This window comes from Phasianus colchicus, chromosome 1, assembly GCF_987193195.1.
Source record: "Phasianus colchicus chromosome 1, bPhaCol1.hap1.1, whole genome shotgun sequence".
In the NCBI taxonomy this organism is placed as follows: Eukaryota; Metazoa; Chordata; class Aves; order Galliformes; family Phasianidae; genus Phasianus; species Phasianus colchicus.
Window position 1 is genome coordinate 30,921,314 of NC_143436.1, and position 21,326 is coordinate 30,942,639.

The window sequence follows — 21,326 nt, forward strand, 5'->3', positions numbered from 1 at the left end:
TGTTCTCTCTTTTGTCTCTTATTCAGGAAAGTGACAAGATAAGTAACAGCTGAGCTAGTTATCAGTAGTGAGTTTATTGGTGGATTGAATGCATGCTGAAGGCAAAGATAAAATGATTTCTGTCATTAGGGGTTGGGAATTTTCCTCTTCAGGCTGCTTATGATTGAGCCTATTGTTCTTGATTTTTGGCCTTGTTATTTTTCAGTGTCACTGAAAAATGTCTACACCTTTGCAGTTGCTCTAAGCATTTCCTGTAGAACATCTGAATTTGCAGTAGCCTTGCCAACAGTAAATAGAGACATTGAGTTTTTGTTGCTGTACTGATAGCTGTTTTAGTTCTATGAATGCTGCACAAAGTATATATTTTTAAAATGTTAACAGAAGCTTACTGTGCTGATTTAATGAATGGTTGCATTAAGTATATTAAATCTGTGATTTATAAGATCAGTTACAGGATTAACCTTGGATATTTTTAATTAAAATTTTTTTTTTCAACCAGTTGAGTTTTATGCTTTCACCAAGGAAAAATGGCAATAATAAGCCACCAAACAGAAAAGGAAGTTTATGAGATAAGAGAAGGATCACACTGACATAATAGAATTCTTAGATTACATAAGAACTATCTGGGACAATTGATTTTTCTCATTGAAACTCAGTCACGGTGCCTCTGTACACACTCTACGTTAACACTTTGCCAATTCTGAGATACTTATGAGACAATTGGGTGTATAATTGATTGCTTTTATTTTTTCCCCTTCTTCTACCGAACAGGAGACTTGTTTGAGTCCATTCTGTTTTGTGGTATAAAGACCAAAGCTACTGTGAAGCAGGGATTCAGTGAAGTGCAAGTTTTAAATAGAAGTCCTCCTATCAGTTCATTCTGCAAAACAGCTGTTTTGTAAGTGAATTTTTTGGATTATCCAAAAAAAAATCCAAAAAAAAAAAATCCCAGATGTCCACAGATAATATTTTCCTTTATTAATTTCAGGTAAATTAATGTAAAACAATAGAAGCATTTCTCCGCAACAACATTTTGTGACTACTTAAACAGTGATTTCATGTGTGTAATGAAACCTGAAAACTGATTTTATGTTGATCATTTGGTAATCCTTTAAGCCTGGTGAGCAGTTTTGGTCCTCATAATAATTCCTCATAGTTGCTAACAATGTACTGTACACGTAGACTTTATAATACCAAACACAGACAATATCTTCTCTTCTGCCCGTTTGTTCTTTGTTCATGCATCATAGCCAAATAGATGGTTAGAAAGGTAGGATGGAGCCACGCTGGTAAGCCATTCCCAGAGAATGGGCATTGATTAAGTGTCAGACTGCGCTTTTACTAATGAAATATTAGAAGAGAATAGTTTGTATCCAGTTCTCTGTTTCCCTGTGCTTATGTGGTACAGGTGTTCAGTCAGTTCTCCCCACATTACAACCTGTGATTCAAGTGGAACCCCTCCTTCTGCCTGCTCCTAGGGAGGAACTTGCTTCATGGTCTTCTCAGTTTCTCAGGGTTTGGATAGGAAGATGCTATTTACCCCTTATCCATTCTGACTGCTGTATTTTGGGGCTTTGAACATAGAGTATGACAGCAGAAGGTATGCTGTCCCAGAGGTGTCTGCTCTGTGTTGGTAAATGCTCCAGGATATATACACACTGCCAGTGCATGGAGGAGGAACTGCAGCTCTGAAATGTTCTTGATCTAAATATGTCACTGGATATGTCAGAGAAGCTGCTGCTGTTCTGAGAATTGTTGAGCTGTTTTTCTGATGTGAGAGTTTACAGCTTCTGATTCTTGGTTGTTTAATGCTTTTCTGTGATAAAGGATTTTTCTGTACCCAGTGTTTATTTATTTTTTTGTAGACATGTTTGTTCTATGACGAGGTCACCTCTCAGTGCTATTTTTAGTCCACTGAACAGGCAAGTTTTAGAACTCATTGTATGTTTTCTCTCCAGCCTTATTTTAACACACTATTTTTTTCTTTTTTTAACATGTTTTAAAAACGTGGAGCCCAGAACTGCATGTAGCACTTTGGCATCAGTCTTACTATTACTGTTTATAAAAATAAAATGATTTCCATTGTTCTGCATAGTGCATCTGTTATTGATGTAAATTAACCTGATAATTCCCTAAATCTCCTGGCCTCCATCCAATCTCTAGTGAAGTCTGTCATTCACATCCAGTCTTCAATTAATTCACTTTGCTGCTTGTAGAAGTATATTAGGCCACGTTAACAGAGGCTCAGATTTTTCTCTTGCTTCCTGTAAGTATTTGGAAAAACACTGAAAGTACCCTGATAAATATTGTATTACATAGACTTTTTTAATAACTGGACCAGTTGCTTTTACTGTTGATGTTTCACTGTTTCTTCTCTAAACTGCTTGCTCAGTGTCTAGTGCTTGTTGCTGTTTATTCCTTCTGTCAGTTTTGAGTACAGAGCTGCCCTCAAGAATACACACTAGAACTTGCTTCTCTGAGCACATAATGAAGGCTTTGTTGGAAGATTCTAAGGTGATTACCACCACATTGATAACCATTTACATTGTTCCAGAAAAATTTCCCAAACCTGTTCTGACAGCAGGAATGAAAGAATGAGAACTATCTTGATTCCGCATACAGGAGGCGGTACGTGCAAAATACAACATCTAGCTTTTCCTCAGGGAGTGGGGAAGGGGGAGAAGAAGGCTGCAGAGGTGAGTGCCATGGAGCTTGCCTTTTCTCCATTGAGAAAATATAGTGAAATGAGTGCATGGTGAGTCAAAGCCCTCAGAGTGCCCAGCAGTTGAGAGCCTTGGTAGAACAGTGTGCAGCATAGATGGGAGATAGCGATGAGATCTGTTTGCCAGTTCTGCAGTGCTGAGAGGAGATGTTTGAATCGTGCATTCTGGCTCTGCCCCTGCTGGTAAGGAATGGCAGAGGTGGTAGTGGTTTAGATTGCAGTTGTTCCTGTTATGATGATTTGTTTCAGGTATAATTGTGCTTTCTTCATCCCGTGAATTTCTAACCATGACAGTGTTTACTTAAGATCTGTATAAGGTGATTACAGTTATGGAAAATTACCTTGTTCCCTGATGAGAGCATTTATTGTTCAATTAGGTTTTTTTTCAATTAAGTTGCTTTTTTTTTTTTTCTGGTTTATACGAGACAACTTTCTTTTTTTTCCTGTTAATAAATAGAATGGCTATTAGTAAACTCTGAAAATTCAGTATTCCATTGAGTTCTAGACAGTCCTGTAACATCCATGTGATGAACAGATCATTGGGTTTAACATCCAGTATTTAATAACATTCCTTCAAATATCTTCAGAAGATCTGAGGCAGTCCTACCTTCTGGTCTTGAATCCATCTCGTGGAACAGTGTTGTTCCTGTGAAACGGGGCAGCCAATTTCAGGCAGGTGTTGTTTAGGAATGAGTTATTTTGAGCACAGATAACAGAAACCTGTTAGTGAGCTACTGGCAGATAGATAATAACTTTAAAAAGGTATATAATTTGTTTCTAGATGATGTAATGGAACAAGTACAAAGAAGTACACCTTCAAAATAAGTATCTAAAATTTCATCTCTCACATCTGACACTGGCGGATTCACAAGTGGAATATGCTTTGGAAGAGCAGTAAATTGTATTAAAATGCAGAGTAACACTTTTCAAAACATTTGAAAGTATTCTGGTGAATTGAGGCATAGAATTCCTGGATTTTTACCCATTTTAGCAAGCATACTTTGGAGAAGTATGTTGCCATAGTTAAAGGTTTTGTGGTGCACAGTTTGAAAATTAAATTAAACTTTTGGTCACTTTTGCAGTTAATACTTTAAAATACACACAGAGACAGCTGGAGAACCACAGCTGCAGAAGTCTGACATCCCTGCTGGGCAAGCTGATGGGATCAATGAACTGTAAACAAATATGCACTACTAAGAAGAGTCTGAAAGAATTCTTCTGCAGAGGAAGGTTATGCCTTGCAAAAATCTCTTACATTTAAGTGCCTAAGGCATCACTGAATTTGTGAACTAATAAATCCAATTGATATTAACTTACTTGAAGTCTTTCAACAAGTTTCTGATCTAAGACTTTCAAGAATCTCAGTCAGGATTAGAATGAAGATGTATTGAAACAAACAGCCTGTTAAAAGACAGGATACAAAGGACAGAAATAAATAATCAGTGTTAAGAATGAGGAAGTTTCTTAGTAATGTGTCAAGGGGATCTGTGCTGGTATCTGTACTGCTCAATGTTTGCAGACTGTGCTGGGAAAGAGGGTAATAGTAAAGTTTTTGATGACACTACTTTGTTCAATGAGGTGAAGATGAAACCTCACTGCAAAGAGTTGCAGAAGGATTTCATAGCACCAAGTTTTTAGAGGATGATGTGGCATATGAAAAGCTATTGCTTCAGCTACAGCAAACAGAGCTGAGAGTTAATATAGGTAGTTGTATAACAAGTGTCAGTTCAACAGTGAGAGAGGGCAGAGGAGAGAATATAAGGAATTATTAGGAAAATAGTAGAGAAAAAAGAATAAGTTTAAAAGGAACAGAAATCATGCTACTGTTCATACTTGAAGCAATCTTTCATCTTGAATAATATGCATCATTCTGCTTCCTCTTCAAAAAAATAATATATGGATCTCAAAAATACTGGAAGTGCAGCAAGGATGATCAAAGGAATGTCTTTCATACAAGAAGCTATTAAGTGGACTAGAGTCTATAAAAGTGGACTAGAGTCTACAGGTGGCACGCACAAACTGAAGAACAATTTTTTGCTTTCTCATATTGTAAAATGTAGGGGTTATCAAATAATATCACATGGTAGAATGAAAATAAATGGAATTATAAACACAATGATATCACATTTGATTGAGAAAGTGCTTGAGCCTTGGGTTACTCAAATCTGGAAGTCTGTAATGCAGAAGTATCATCTATCGTTTCTTATCGTAAAACTTTCCTTGATCATTTGTGGGAGGTGGAGTGCTGGGATAGATGTTTGATCTGGAAAAGTACAATCACAAATATATTATTCTGATGATGTATATTTCTTAAATGTTAGATATAAAGATATATTTAAAACACTATCAAGCCATATGAAATATGTACAGTAGAGCATTACATGTCATTTGCAACATGCCTGTTCTACCATTCTTGGTACAGAAAATTCCTGATTTTTGAAATTTCCTCTTAAGTTATCACATGAAAGACAAATTATCTTCCAGATACATTAACTGATTATAAAGTCGTAAGTGATTACTTTAGAAATTTGGAGATACTTTGGTGCTGAAAGGAAATCTAGCAAGAAAGCGGGGGGAAAAAAGTGGTTTCTTCAGGGACTAATGTAGACTTGTAAATGGGAAGATTGGTTGAATGTAAAGGCCTGTGTTTATTTATTCATCTGAGATTCTGCTTTTATGTCTAATTCATAGTTTCCAAATCTTTCCAAGGTGGAATTTGGAATAGCAGTATTTACTTCACTATACATTATTGAAGAGTTGCAGCAAGTGCACAGCCTCTGTATCAAACTTGTTAACTAAATATCCATTGGAGAATTAATGTTTTCTCTTTTTCCCAATGCTGCTAAACACGTAGGAAAGATTATAATGTAAAATCTAACAATGTTGCAAAAAAGGTAGTGAACTGAAGTGTTTTTTGAGGAATAAACAGGGAAAGGTGGTTGAATGCTACATAAAGATATTTGAGTTCTATCGGGAAGTTTGAGTTTACTTCCATCTGACTATTTACTAGCCTTTTATCATAGTCTTGCCCTTTCCTTTCAAAGACACTGCAGATGGACAAAACATGGGAAGCACAGATGGGAGAAAATGAGAATGGAAAGATATTTTGAAAGCCTTTTGTGAAGCAACAGAGATAGTATTGTAAATTAATTGAGTGCGCTTTGTGTGTCAGTTCTGTCCAAATTCTTGTTTGTTAACGAATTTATACCAAAGAAAAACTGCCTGTTTCATTCATTCAGTCACCAGTTCATTCACTTTACAAAGCACCTATCAGACACTGGACTGAATATATTCCATCAAATGTTTTCCCCACAGTCCTAAAATATTAGCTAAATAAGCCACCAGTAATGTGACCCCAAAGAGTGATATCTTGTTATAAATATCTGAGAAGAAACATCTAAAAGCTCGACAGGATAAATCAGTTCCTCTCAGTCTCTCTGACACCCCCGCACGCACATGCACATGTGTTATGCAACTTATTGAACATTCAAAACATCAAATTAGTTCAGTATCTGTCCTTGGATTTGCAATTTGCATACTGTTTATCACCACAGGAGTACGCATATTATGGTTTCCTTTTTATAAATCATGTAGATAACACATTTTCATTGCGTGTCACTGTATATAAAATACAATTCTGTTTTTGTCAGCAGACTGCTAAGTGACAGTGGAGCGTCTGCAGTGTGCATAAAGCAGCATCTTGTAATAGACTACAGGTCCCATGTGAAAACTTACAATGAATGCATTTTAAAGTTACAGCAGCAGTACAGCCTCAAAAACTGCTAGCAATCATTTTATTGCGATATATACGTATATGTTGATTTTTGATATGCTTGTATACATGCCAATGTAAATGTTCTGTGGAGATGACTGACAGTATTATGCGCTCCATTTAGTGGCATAGTCTTTTAGTCAGTGAACTGGCATTCTTTCACGGACAAAATGTAAATAGTTCTGCTTATTCTGTCGAACATAGAGAAAACCTGATGCTCCTGAGAGGCAGTGTTCCAGTATCATTAGCAGTGTTTACCTGTGTATTCAGAAATGCTGAATCTCGAGGGTTTCCTTTGCAGGAATAGAATGCAGGACAACAGTAGACTCTAGCTACATGCATGTAATGTAAAAGACAGTTAAGAAAAATTTCACAGCGATGCATATGAAATGAACATAGTGCCAATTTTTTTTTTCATTTGGTTGTTCAAGAAAGTCAGGAGGCTTTTTGCATGATACTTTTCCTAAAAATGCACTAGTTCTAGAACCAAAGCACATGAGAAGCATCTCTCTTTTTACTGGCATAAATTCTACTGGTTCACATCAGGTATAACTCCTAAACTTTAAAAGCCTTAGCATTTCACAGTTTAATTGTTTTAATAGTTAAACATGTGTACATTGTTTCTGCTTTGTGTTGTTTAATTTACTCTTTCCACCATTTAGTGCTGTTAATCACATTTTGGCTAGATTAAAAAGCTCTCTACTATCAATAATCTCCCATGTAGGTACTTGTGTGGTGTAATCAAGTTCCCTCTTAATCTTCACTTTGATCAGATAGACACATTCTTAGCACTGTCATTGCAAGGCAGGATTTACAGTCCTCTGATTAGTCAGTAATTCCTGTATCTTTCCTTCTTTCTAGTGTTTTCCATCAGAGCATCTGGGCCCAAAACAGCATTCTGAAAATACGCATGCTGTCCAAAAATGCCTCCAAAACCTAGGAGGAATACTGTCCTCACATTCTGGAGAGGCAGTTCTCTGTGTATATTCTCAGGGATGTTCTTATCTGTTAATACTGAACTGAGACCTCGTGTTTTGTTGCTATAATGATGCTTATGTTATGCTTTCTCATATGATATCCCTTGTTTTACAGATTAGCACTAATTTATTGACCATTAGAATGATAACTGAAGACACATAATTGTGCCTATGATTTGCTATATATCACTGGATCATCTGTAGTTTTATTACCAGTCAACTTCTAATATTTTTGGATCAGTGACAACTGTTGAGTGACAACTGATCTGTAGGATGAGCAATTACAGGATTGCATTTTATTATCTGGATGAACCCGCTGACTATTCTTTAAACCTCAATTTTGAAGAATTTGTTTTAGCATTCTGACAAGATGGTAGTTTGGAAGAAGTCTATACTTCACATGCTCTATATGTTTGAAAGATGGCCTCTAGCTAGTGGGGTTTAAAATCAGAATTTTGAGGGTTACTATCTGAAGTCTATCTACAGGGAAAAGTCTTATTTTTCAGTGGTTAATGGTAATGGGTGGAGTGAAGAGTTTGTCAGCCGTTTCAAACTATGGATCTCCCTTCTTTTGTTAAAAAGTTTACTCAGATAGTAGGTAGTAAGTATTTCTTAAATGCCACCAAATAGTCAATGTCCTTTCAGGTTGTTTGTGAGGGATGCTGACTTTCTCATGACCTCAGAACTCACCCTTCCCCTTACTGGGAACAGTGGAGCTGCATAGGTTTTTATCAACTAAGGATCTAGCCTAGTTTACGTAATAAATTTTGAATTCACTGATGAGGCTGACAATCAGATGTTTTGAAGTCAACCTTTTAAATAAAAAATGTGTTTCTTTGGAAATAACTGTCTCTGCTTTATCCTTCTTCCTCCCACTACCTCCAAAAATACTGTTTGCTCTTCCAGAGCAGATGAAGTTTCACAGAACATTTAAAGCTAGCAGAACCATCCTCTCCTGGACGCTGCAGTGATGAAGACACCTTTTTCAGATTTTCAGATTCAGAGCAGCATGCTCCCATTCTCTAGCTTCTTTTCTCCTAATCTGTTTTCACAAGCTCACATACTCTTACTGCAAAGATTATTTTCTGCCCCAAAGAGTTGCTAAATTGTATTTGAACATGTAGTTGTGTTGGGCACCTGGCAGTGCAGGGATCAAGTTCCACATGATGTCAGACCACACTCACAGTGACAATTAAGTGATTTTGCTGCTACTGTGGCAAAGGAGAGCTATAGTGAGAATTTTGTGTTTCTTTCAGTAGAACACCAGTGACTGCTGAAGACCACAGGCGTAAAATTCTTGTCTTATAACAGTGTTTTCTTCTTGCTACCATCTGTGAAAATTTGAATCTTTAAACATTTGTCTCATGCATTTGTGTGTGGGAGGTGTGATATGTTGAGTTTAATAAATGAGTCTTAGCTTGTTTACAGTATATCAGAATTGACGATAATTTGGACACTATGCATCTGTTCTGGAAAATGTCTAGCATACTTATTTTATAATGGTGTGTGATTATGTTTATACTTGGTTTCTCCTGCACAATGAACCACAATTAAAATTTAATTTGTAATCCTTTGGTAATACAGTATGAAGCTTCTGTCAATTAATTGGAAGTAATTAATTAATTAGATAGAAATGAAAGTACCTCAGAAACAATGAGCATAGAGAGCAGGACAGTGAAAACATCTGTGGGAGACAGACAAGCGTAGTTCAAGCTTCCATGCCACAGATTAGTAGTATTAGTAATTCATTTGCAACAAAAATATGCATTTGTAGCTGCTTTTTTAAAAACCTGGTTGTTGTTTATGGTTTTAGGTTGTTGTTTTTTTTTTTTTTTTCCTGGACTGCAGAGCTGCAGATTGCAAGGCAAGGCAGTGTAGATCGGTTTGAAGTTACTGCTCACTGACTCAAGATGGAGGGGTGTGTGGGAACTGTTGAGTCACAGCCTGAACTACTGATTGATCACCTGAGAGAAGGGCTGGGTCAGCCGTGGGAACACAGCTGAAGGCAATTCACCTGTGTTACCAGCAGCCTGGCTCCACCCCTTCTAGACCCCACTTAATGGCTGACTACCACTGGGGAAGGATCTCTTTCTGGAGATCCCTCCTTTTTGGTGTTTTCTATCGTGAGCCTAGATCCTCAGAAATGGGTAAGCATTTCTTCTTTTTCAACATGGTAACCTTTCTGACCATGACACCTGGAAAGTGCCATCTTAACAGTGCTACTCTTCCAACTGTGCAAGGAGATTTAATTCTTTCTTAAATACTTCAGTAATGCAGGGCCTCATATGAGTCACTGCACATGGGTTAAATCTAGCTAATTCCTTAAATACAGAGATGATGGACTTCTCATGGTCTAAGTTCTTTTCTAAAGCCTCCTCTGGGCCACCAGATAAATACTAGTATTCTTGCTGTCGGTATTGCAGTAAAAAGGATCTTGTATCATGTATCATCTATGTATCTTCCTCATAAGCATCCTAATTAATTGGCGTGGTAAGCTTGGTCTGGCTTGTGTTAACCACAGTTGACACAAAAACACTTTGGTTAGTCTTATCTTTTTGTGGGAAAAAGGGTGCCAAGGACCGAGTATTCTGAATTATATATATGTGTATGTATATATACATACATATTTATAGGGGTGTGCAAGGGAGTTACTTCAGTCTGCCTCTGGCCTAATCTGAGCATCAGTGCCACTGCAGCAAAGTATGAGATGGGAGTTGAGCTGGAAAGCTGGGATCTCAGCAGCGCGCAACCTTTCTTTATGCTGAATCCACATTGGTTTCTGTATTCCTCACCACTGGGAGGCACTTTATGCCTAGGATCCCAACCATCACTGTTCTGTAAAAGCAGTCTTTTACAAAAGACAAAACACAAACTTTGTGTTTTGGACATACAGATGCTTTGTGGAACTGCATTAAGCAGTATTTGATCAGGTTAAGAGAAAGCTGTGGTTTTGTTCTATCTCAGGATAAGCAAGGAAGCACATTGCTTCCAGGCTACTTGAGTGGCTGTTATAATGTCCACAATTTCTCTGAAGTTTTGGTCATGAGAATGAGATATTGGGAAAAATTGTGACTCTCTGGATGAAATGCAGTAGAGGAGAAGTGTGGGCTAAGCTGAGATCACTGAATTTTGGTTCCTGGATGCTCACTGTGTGTGTATTTTATAAAAGTGCATTTTACTTAATAGATGCCAAAGTTACGTTTGCCTAATGGGTACTGTATACCAAAGGCAGTTACAAGTTGAGAGGGATGGTCTTGTGCTGCTGATCTTTTTGCAAAAAACAGTTCTTCAGAAGGGAGAGTTGCTGGTGAAATCTGCTGCTGTTAAAATATGCATCATGGTGCCATGGAATGTTAAAATTTTTTTGGAGCTGCCAACTGACGAACAGCGGTTAGTTGCTCTCTGAGGTTTTCCAAAGTGTCCTTGTGCTGATTTATATTTCACCAGGAAGAGTATAATAAATAAAGTTTTCAGTGTTGTTACCAGAATATAGATAAATAAAACACTGTTGTTTATGATAGGAACTAGCAGTAACAAAAAGCTGCAGTAATAATACTCCTTTTCCACCCCAGTTTAAACCTATGTAAATCTGAAAGTAACACACTAGCATATTTTTTGTTTCCTTTTGTGACCTGCAGATATTTATGGTCTTGTGGAAGTGTGAAAAAGACTGTAATGCATTGTACTGATTGTCAGTTCTAACTTACAGCAATATGTAGTGGCCAGGCATCTAAGGAGGAGGCAGGGGAGCAAGAAGGATTCTTGATACATCTCCCAGTGTACCCTGAATTTCCACCAATGAAGTGCTTATGAGTTTTGTATGTTAGATGTTGTATATGTATGTTAATAGCCAGTAATTAGGCGTTCTTCAATTAGTCTCTAATATAATTTTTCTCATATTACCTAAACTTCTTACTGCTACAGTACCCAGAAGTAATTCCAGGCCCACGTTATATACTCTGCAGAAAGATAGTCACTTCTTTTAAATTGTGATGATTACATTGACTACTACATAAGTTTTGTGTTAGGGAATGGAATGAATAATACTCTGTTTTCGTGGTTCTTTTATAGGTTCTGTATATGTCTTCTACTGCTGTTTACTTTCTTTCCTTGAAATGTTCCACTTAGGCTTCAAAAATGGCCCATGTGTAATGGTAGCCAATAAACAGTAGTGGAGACTTCTTTTTTTTTTTTGGGGGGGGGGGGGGGATGAAACAAAACAAAGACAGAAAGAAGAAAAAGATACTGGGAGGGCAAAGGCCATCTTGAATGAATGGCATTGTTCATCTGGGCTTGTCAGGAGCTGAAACTTCAGGTTACAGTGAAGGAAGAATGGCATGAGGAAATGCAAATGAAATGGGATTTCTTTTCTGAGACAAAAGGAAAATAAATAAAGCAATGAAAAAAACACTCTATGTAGATGATTTCCTAAATTAACAATCACCTTTTGCCTGCTTTCTCTTATGTTTGTGTGTAGATAACTCCTTTAGAATTTCTTCTTGCTCCTTGTGTACCAGCGCAGCAGCTTAGCTGGTACCAGACACCTTGCAGAAGTAACTTTCTCCTTGCTGCCATTGAATAAGGGACTTTTGTAACACTCAGAGAGCAGTGAAATGGAACCAAGAGAATGTTTTGTGTTTTTAGTATTCAATTATTATTTCATCATGACTAAAACAGCATTATTCTATCTGCTTTTGATTGAAAACAGTGATTCAAAGAATATTTTGTGTGCTTTTTATTCACTGCAATGGTATTTCCAAGTCAGTAGACAAAGCCAATGTATGCTTCAGGTTTATTCTTTTCTGAATGCATTGCAAGCCTTTTGCCAATGTGTTTGTCAATGGAAAGAAGCTTATTAAGGCTGCAAGACCAAAACTTGACCAGTATTTTGTGGTTTGAATGTTGGAGTGGTCTACACTGAAAGCTTTTCCTTCTCTTTCTTATAACAGATCATTTATCATAAAGAATTGAAGTAGTGACATTCAGGAGTGTCACTGTGTTGCTCTTACCATTTTGAATCTGAAATAAGCAGAAACCTTTCAGAGTGTGAAGGAGTAAAAATGCATTGTTATCTTGAGTTCTGCTGGTATCAGTTATTGCTCTTTGAAAGCACATCAGGTGTCTGAGTTTCATAACAAAGCATACATTTTGTGTGGTGTGTCCCCTCCTCAGTAGTTTGACTTGAAGAACTTGATTCTACCCAATGCTCAGTCTTTGAAAGCGAGAGTCTGAACAGAAATGTTTTCTTTCTGAGGTTGTCTTCCTGTCTGTGAACCACAGAGAAAGAAAAGAAACAGAACAGTGAGGTCATGGTAGGAGGCAGTATCTGTGGGTTGATGTAGTTAGGAGAGAGAGTAAAAGGAAAAGTGCGTTTGGTTTTTTACTTGTAAACACTGCTGTGATTATTGTTAATGTTTTATCTACACACAATTTTGTTATCAGTAGTTGAAAAGCTGCAGTAAGTGCAGAAGAAGAGAAGCTAGTTCAGGTACTGGGAAGTAAGAGTGGTAGATTAGCAAGGCCAAGAACAAAGAAAGCTGAAATGGAAATGTCACACAAATATTTCAAAATGGGGTTTCAGTTCATAGAACATCTTCAAATTCCTGTCTATATACACATGGAAATCCTTGTTAACAATGCCTCCTTTTCTGCCTTCAGTTTCTTCTGTTTTGGCCTCACCATTGCAGCAGAGAAAGCACGAGCTTCAATCTGCTAATAGCTTTTTACCAAGACTTAAATAACAAGGCCTTCTGATGTCTTACAGTACTTCTAACCCCTCAATAAACAAACTCTCTTTGTTATAATAATAGTAATGCTCTTTAGCATTAATGTAATTTCTTTTATTTATGAGATTTGCATTCATTTGTTATATCTTCCATCAGCCACTAAAGCCAGTGGAGAAAAAGGCAGAGAATTTAACAGACATGTCTGTGTTTACAAAAATAATCATTTTCATGTGGCTAGGTTCAAACTCCTGAACGACTGGTTTCTGGCACTCTTGCAGTATTTCATCAAAAACGTTTCCACGTTGCCCTTCTTGGAGCCTTTCTTCAGATTTATTTTGCATGTGTTTCTGATCACCTTGTAGCATGTTTTCCTTGACATCTCCTGTCAAGATAACTGTAGCTCGACATGGGTAGGAGAAGCTCTGGTTCTTAGCAAGCTGCTTGACCAAAGGCTGGTACTGCAGAGACACCTAGCAAGGGTGGGAAACAAAAGCCCTTGTGACTTTGACTTAAAAGCTGTATCCAGTTGTAATACAGAATTTTCTACAGAAAATGTGTTTTCAGACAAGTTGAAATTTTTAACAAAAAATTATTTGCTGAACTCTCCTATTTTCACTTCTATAAATAGTCAGCTTTTAAGATAGTTTTCCATTACTCTTTGCACGTATCCAAATCATTGTGCTGATACATGTCTTTTTTAATAGTAAGCATGCTTGGATAACTCCTGTTTTCGTATTTAATGTTACAGTCTGGCTATTACAAACTCTTGGGGTGTGTTGTATCTTTTCTGGTGGAGAGAGAGTGCACAGCACAGGATAGGTAACTGCAAAACTACATCTGGAATTGAAAGTTTACTTTTTTTCAGAATATTTTACTGTATCAACTTTTTGCCCCAACTTCAGAGAAAAATAAGTATTGAAACATAGAATTTCAAGATTGAAAATCCTTTCTTATTCTCAATTTAAACATATGTATAAAACAACTCATTTTCCACTAATTTTATGGACACATGGAATGGTTCACATTGGAAGGGACCCTTAAGATCACCTAGTTCCAACCCCCCTGCTATAAGCAGAGATAGCTCCTACTAGACCAAGTTGCTCAAAGTGCCATCCAGCCTGGCCTCTAATGCTTCCAGGAAGAAGCCGCCTGCTTTTTCCTTAGTTAAACAAAATATATTACTGGGAACCTTGGAGCAAAATATGGAGTATTTTACACATTTGACCTCTATAATCTGCACTAGGAAAAGGATAGTAATGGTAAGATACAACTGTCCTTCACAGAGTTCTTAGGAAAAGGATGCTCTCTATGTTAAAAGTTGGAATGCGTTCAGTTTGTGATGTGGCTTCATGGAATTGGATAATTTTGAGGAGTAATTATACAGGAATAAAAAATATTTAGCTCCTTACAGCAAGTATTTCAAAGTAATCAAGCATTTGTAGTTGTAAGTACAGCATGATGCTGTGATTGATATTGAATGCTTGCAAGTGTTTTAAATTTAACAGGTACAGACATGGGAGTAACTGCCATTCGTCGTACAGACTGTGTAAGAACATTCAATGTCTGTATCCATATATTAACTGTTACTACAGAATACAATTTTAATAGTTTGACCTTTGAAATACCGAGGACAAGCCTTTTGTGTGCAGATAACATCAGGAAACTGTTCTGCTGTTGGAAGATACAGGAAAGCATACCTGCTAAAATTGGAAACAACTGGGAAATTGGGGTCAAGCCCCTGAAGTAATTCAATAGGAGACCAATCTTCATTTATCTATATACTAATTATGAAGTCAGACTTCAAAGTGCAGTCAGATCTGTTGTAGATGATATATGTAATCTATCAGTGATCTCAAGCAGATACTTTTTACCTACTAGCCATTAACTACAGAGTGTAGATATCCTTGCCATGAAACATTATTACAAGTTCCTAGTGAGATAACAAATAGAGAGTACCTGCTGTACTCAGCAGGAGCAAAGGCTTAATATTCTTAACCTGCTGCAAGCGATGCAAACAGTTCATTAACGCAGTTGCTTATGAGGCATGTCGGTATTTTATTCTTTATTAAGCTTTCTACTGTCAGCAGCTCTACAGCTAGGCATTTATGTAAATAAAATCGTGGGAAAGATCTTTGGTTTACCTTCTCTGAAGTGCTCCCAAATGCCCAGTTACATTTGAGGTTTGGTTTGATTTTGCTCTCTCTCTTTGGATAGAGCAACCTGGAGCAGCCATTTATTGGAACTTTAAAAATATATTTTCTCAAACATAAATTATTTTGTGTCATCGGAGTGAATTTAGAATTGATAGAAATGTAAGCAACGATCTGAACTGTATTGGCTTAAAAAATAATAATAATTTGTCATATTCTGATGTGGAGTTTGATTAAAACTGCACCTTTGCACTAGTTTTCATGGACCCAACGTTTCTCATGTTTTTTTTCTGTAGCTTTAAGATTCATTTGAAATGCCATCTGTTAAATTGCTAAGCTCTGTTCAGTGGTTTAGTGAGAAGAAATATCTGTCCAATAGGAATGAAAGTAAATTATTTCTGTTTGTTTGTAACCTTGAGATGTAAGGGGAATGTCAACCCTTCTGGTTTTGGCATTCTTTTGAGCAAGGTAAGTAATTCCTGCAGCATAATCTTATTTATCTCTTGTCAGCTCCAGGTGGCTCCTTGGTCTTTATCTGGGATATTTATTCTTAACAGAATTATTTCCACCTCAGCCAGGCACATCTGCAGTGTCAGCATCTCCTGATTCACACTTTAGTACTGTAATCCACAATCTATACAGACAACATGAGAGTAGGCATAAGGAGAAATAATAGAAAACCAGAAGACTGGGTTGACAGAACTAAGCAAGTAAATAAGAAGTGGAGAAAGTGAGTCAGAGAGGAAATGCGAGTAAGGGAATCAATTTCCCCTATGCTTAAATATTCATAGTGGACAGAAATTTGTTTATAGTGAAAATCACTATAATGTCCTATAAAGATAAGGAAAATAAAAATGCAGTAAAGTATCTGCTCTTTTTAGGTGTGTCAAATGAGCTCAAAAATACATATGCTTAGTTCTGAATCATAAGGAATTACCGTAAGTTACTCACACACTTAAGTAATTCGCTGACGGGGAGAAAATCAAATGGGCAGTAGGGACAAATTAGTAAATTTTTCATTTTTTTTAATCAGTTTGAAGTATTGTTTGAGCCTTCTGTTAAATGCTAATGCTATATCTTGGTGAAATCATTCTCTATACAATCTAACAGCCAGGTAGTATGCACTCCTATGACTATCATCTGTCTTAGTCTGAGATTCTTATTCTATTTTCTTTCTGCATAATCACAAACATTAATTTATCTTAATGAAATTAGATAAATGTTGAAGGGTAGGGTTAGTTCATTAGTGCAATCCAATAACAGCTCACACCTAGTTACAGCACTTTGTGCTGCAGCACACTGTGCAGAGTTCCAGAATTATAGATATATTATTAATAATCTTTTTGGTCTTAATTTTGACTCATAAAATTAACATGTGGCCATACTTCAATTAATAAATGGAAAGTAAATTTGTGTATCAATGAATAATGTGCAGTTTCTGTTTGAAATAGTAATTTCAAATGGAACTGCAGCCATACCTAATAATGTATTTAACATCTACATGTTAGCAATGAATCAAATCAGAAACTTGTCCGCACTGATCTCTTGCATGCTTTTAGTAGTTTACTTAATGAATTCATTCTGAATGGAATTGCTGAGAACTTGTGCTAAACTTATATCCACTTATTTTCTGAATTCTGCAATTTTTTTTAACTTGGAGGGATTCAGAAGGTTTGGAATCTGATGGATGTGGTGAAAGCTTTTACAATTAGGCCTGTGCATATATTTATCCTTACCCTTTTGTTTGAATTGGCTTTGCTGGTTATTTTGAGGCCATGTCACCCTGAAAATGTAAAGAATCCACTAGAAGGAGAACCAGCTGTGGTGAGACCATGACTTGCTTAAATTTGTCAATGTGAGGAGTTGTGCTGCTTTCATTAGCTGCGTTTCTGATCTGGTAGTTGGAACTTTTAGTTACATTTCTCTGTTTTTCAAGTGAATCTCCAGAAGGGAATTCTGAGATGAATATGTGATGCTATATTCTACTTCATTACAATTAATCTAACTATAGATCAGTTCTGATTCAGTATGTTCCTAACATGATTACATTTTGCAACTTTGTCTTAGCTTTTATTGTTTAATTGTGTCAGAATTATCCAGTTTCCTGATTGCAGTTCAGTCATCTGTCAAAGCAAATAAACATATACTGTTTTCCTTGATCACATTATTTTATGGGAAATGCTACGTGCACTAAACAAAAAGTGGAGAACTAGGCCTGCAATGCTTGTAGCTTTATAGTAGTCCTATCTTAAAGTCTTTCTGGTTGCTTGTGTATTCCATTTTTTTTATTCAGTTTTGCTGTGTGCAAGTTGAAAACACTGCATCATCTAAACCAGCTGAGAAACAGCTGCTGTGTAGAAACTGATACAGGATCACTCTTTCCCCAGAAGTATGTTATGTAGTTTCCAGAGAACTTCATCTTTCCAGGATGCTCTGGCTCAGCGAGCTCCGTAGCAATATGCTTAGTTTAAGTGCTTCTGACTTCAGAAGCATTAATGTACATGAAGGTAACTGTTCTGCTGTACCACACCAAAGCAGCCAGCATGCAGCAAAACTTATTTCCAAAACCAAAAGGTTACTTTAGTACATCATTACTAGTAAAATACTTACATTCTCCTGTTCTCTGGCAGCCATGTGAATCTAGGGGCCACCTGTGTGTCTAACACTTTACATGCTGCTTCTAGCATTTCAATGTATATCATTAAGCCCAGTTGCATCATTTTGTCCAAATACTTGTTCTTAACTGTATTATTGAATCCTTTAATTTGATTGTTCTAAAAAAGCATCATAAACTTATTTGTTTGATTACATTTATTTGAAGCTATTAGTCTGAGCATCTAGAATTATTGACTATTAACTGTTTGACAATAAATGCTTCCCAGTGGGACCCATTTCAAGGCTGGCATGAATGTGAGATACAAGCTTTCTTATTGCTTATGCACAGAAATCCCTAATCTCATCAAGCAGGTTATTTTAGGGAAGCCTTATAGATTAGTTGCATGATGCTTTGCAATTTCATTAATGAAATCCTGTCAGAAGAAATTGATGAATAACATATTGATATTTTAGACTTATTTTATGGCAGTGTAATACAGTTGTTTAATAACATATAGCCCAAACCATTTTCAGTATTGTTGCTGTGAAGTCGTAACTGGTGCAGTTACTGGTGCTCAGTCTTTCAGAGAAACTTGGCTGTTGCAGTTCTAAGAGCACAGGAACTGTGTGATTTCTGTGCAAGACTGGTTTTAACAAACCTGTGTTTTCATTGATAAATGTTCATTTTGGTACATAACAGCATTTCTGTGAAGAATGTTATGGCAAAAACCTGGATTATATTAATTAGGAGTGAATTAAAATGCCTTCATGCAGAAGTGCATCATTTCCGTATCTATATATGCATTTTTAATTGTTAATGTAGTTTAATATTTAGAATTGTGAAAGGAAGCAAGTTCAATATATATAACCAACATCATTAAAGGCTGTTAAAAATAAGTCAGGAGGGGAGCAGTCACTTGGGTAAACATTTAGAAGTGCACCTGCCCAGTTTTTGTTATAACTTCGCAAATCCAACTTTAACACAGATTTTTATTTAAGTTACAGTAGGATGCTTCTTTATTTTACTAGTTAAGAAATAAAGAATTAGATTTCAGGAGGCAAGATAATAAACAGCCGATTTCAACCATGCTTCTTTCTAGAACCTGCACACCTACAAAGAAAGAAGTCAAAGCATTGAAACCAGTGATGTTATCTACCACTAGTGTTTGCATTTGCTGTTTGCACTCGGATTAATCTATTTTATTTTACTTATTCTTTTCAACTTTTGTTTTAAATCATAGTTGAGTTTCTTGGCCAGTCTAAAGGACTTGATTCTAGGCAGTTCCTCTCCAATCAAAAGTGGAATTCTTCTCAGCATTAAGAAGGAGCTGTGCCAACCCAAAGCAAGACAGTTTTACCTGCATTCTCAGAAGTGGCTTCACGTAGCTACTTCACACATTTGCCATTATGAGCTTGTTTGTACAAGCATTCTTGTACATTCTTGTACCATTCTTGAGCTGGAACAGTGGTGTTTTGGTGACCTGCTGGGGTGAACATTTTGCTCTCACCTGCAGGACCATGTTTCTTTTCTTGACTGAAATGGCAGTTTGATCTGAAAAATTAATTTGTTGTGCTAACATCATTTGGTTTTGGTCTGTTATTCCAGCACTGACCTTTAAGGAGTTCTATCACCTTTTCCCCCCAACTTTCATGTTTAAAGTTCTTGACCTCCATCATTCTCTGGTGACAGAGAGGAGAGGGACATCTACATTGTCTCTCTTGAAAATGACTCTTTGTGGTAATGTTTGTTAGGCATATACGTATATTAAACTGGTAAATGTATTATGAAAGAGGTTGCATCTCAGGTTTTCCCTTAATACAGGGAAGTCAGGTGGCTTTGTAATATCTTCACCCAAATTACCATAGAGCTTTTCACATCTCTGAAGAAACTTTGTTGGGGTCAAGGTCATCTTAAATAGTCTTTTTTGTTGTTGTCTTTGAAGGCAAAAGTCTTCAAAGAAAGCAGACAAAACTGAAAGAGGGAAATGCTTCACTTTCTTCACAAAAATATGAAAGGTGTAGGCAATAGTGTTTTCCTTCATCCCATAAGAAAGAAGCTGCTAGTTCTAGTAACCAAAACCCACAAATGCTTCTTCCTCTGAAACAAATTTAATCCATATAATTACCCAAAACAAAAAAATTGAGGAGGACTTTGTTCTTCTTATGAATAGTATTAATGAATCCGTATGTCTCGGGGATCTATCCTCTGCTTATGCTCAGCTCTTATCTCTGTTACAGACCTACAAGTGCTTGTTCGGGTATATGTACAGTAACTGAAAAGACATGTAGATGGTTTCAGCAGAATCAGCTCATTCAAAAATGAGTGCTTGTATCAGCAAAATACTCCTACTGCTTCACTACTGCTGGTAGAACAATGCTAGCTTTTATTTTGTGAACAGCAAGTGTAGTGTTAATTATAATAATTAATTTCACATGATTTTTTTAAAATGATGACCAGATGAGCTAGTGTTTGATATGCAAAAAGGCATTACTTAGCTGGAGCAAGGGGACGTAAATATAGTATCTTAGAGATTCCATATGAAAACTCATGAGTGAAAAAAAAAAAAAAAAGCCAAACAAAATCCTTGAGAATGACTCAAAGTAGTAGCACAAGCTTTGTGGTCTGAGATGCAGGAATACTTCAGGAGAAGCTTGAAGAGAGACTTCAGATATAGAGATGGAACAGAAGATTTCTGGTGTTTAGTTTGGCATGGTGTTAGAAGATGCAGTATTTTAACACAGAATCTAGACATTCTATTCAGAGTAGAAATAAAATGCAGACGTTTCATAGTCAGATTAAGCAACCATTAGAAAATTTTTGTGTTTATTTTCTGCATGTATAGTTAAAGTATTAAAATTGAGACTTTCTAAATGAGGTTAGGCAAGCCTTTTTGAGTCGGTTTCTGCTGAGAATTGTGACCTAGATTATGTAGATAAGACTGGATTATTGTATTTTGTACCTTATGACCTTTAAACCTGTCATTTCACAACTTACTACTGTGATAATCATCACATTATTCTTAATTGAAAATGAAATATTTAAAACATTGTATACAAATAATTGAAAAATTGAAATGTGAATGAAATTCACTGTGAATGAACAGCATAAAGATATGGGCAAAAATATGTAAGTTGCATCTTTGAGGAAGCAGTAATCAGAGCCATAAAATCATACTACAAAGCTCAAGGTGAATGGCCATTCCTTCTTCTCCAGCTACAAACCTTAACAGCTATGAGTAGTCTCACTGCATTAGTCAAAGACTGATGAACGAGACCAGAGGCCACACAAAGTCTGAAATTACAAATGTATAAGATTTTCTTTCAATATCACTTTTTTTTTTTGGTGCTTGCCACATTAGCATTTCATGACTTTAATTCAAGTAA

At 36.5% G+C, this 21,326-nt stretch overlaps 1 protein-coding gene across 3 annotated transcripts in view; it reads left to right on the top strand.

The window, feature by feature from the left end:
* The window catches only part of TMEM117 (transmembrane protein 117), a 199,759-nt gene that overhangs the window by 51,302 nt on the left and 127,131 nt on the right, over nucleotides 1-21,326 (top strand). Inside the window, exon 1 of one of the 3 annotated variants that reach the window (XM_090137914.1) lies at nucleotides 9,549-9,618. The exons of the other annotated variants lie outside the window; for them this stretch is intronic. The gene's annotated coding sequence lies outside the window, so the exon portion shown is untranslated. Of the gene's footprint in view, nucleotides 1-9,548; nucleotides 9,619-21,326 lie in introns of those variants that run through there. 3 annotated transcript variants of the gene reach the window in all.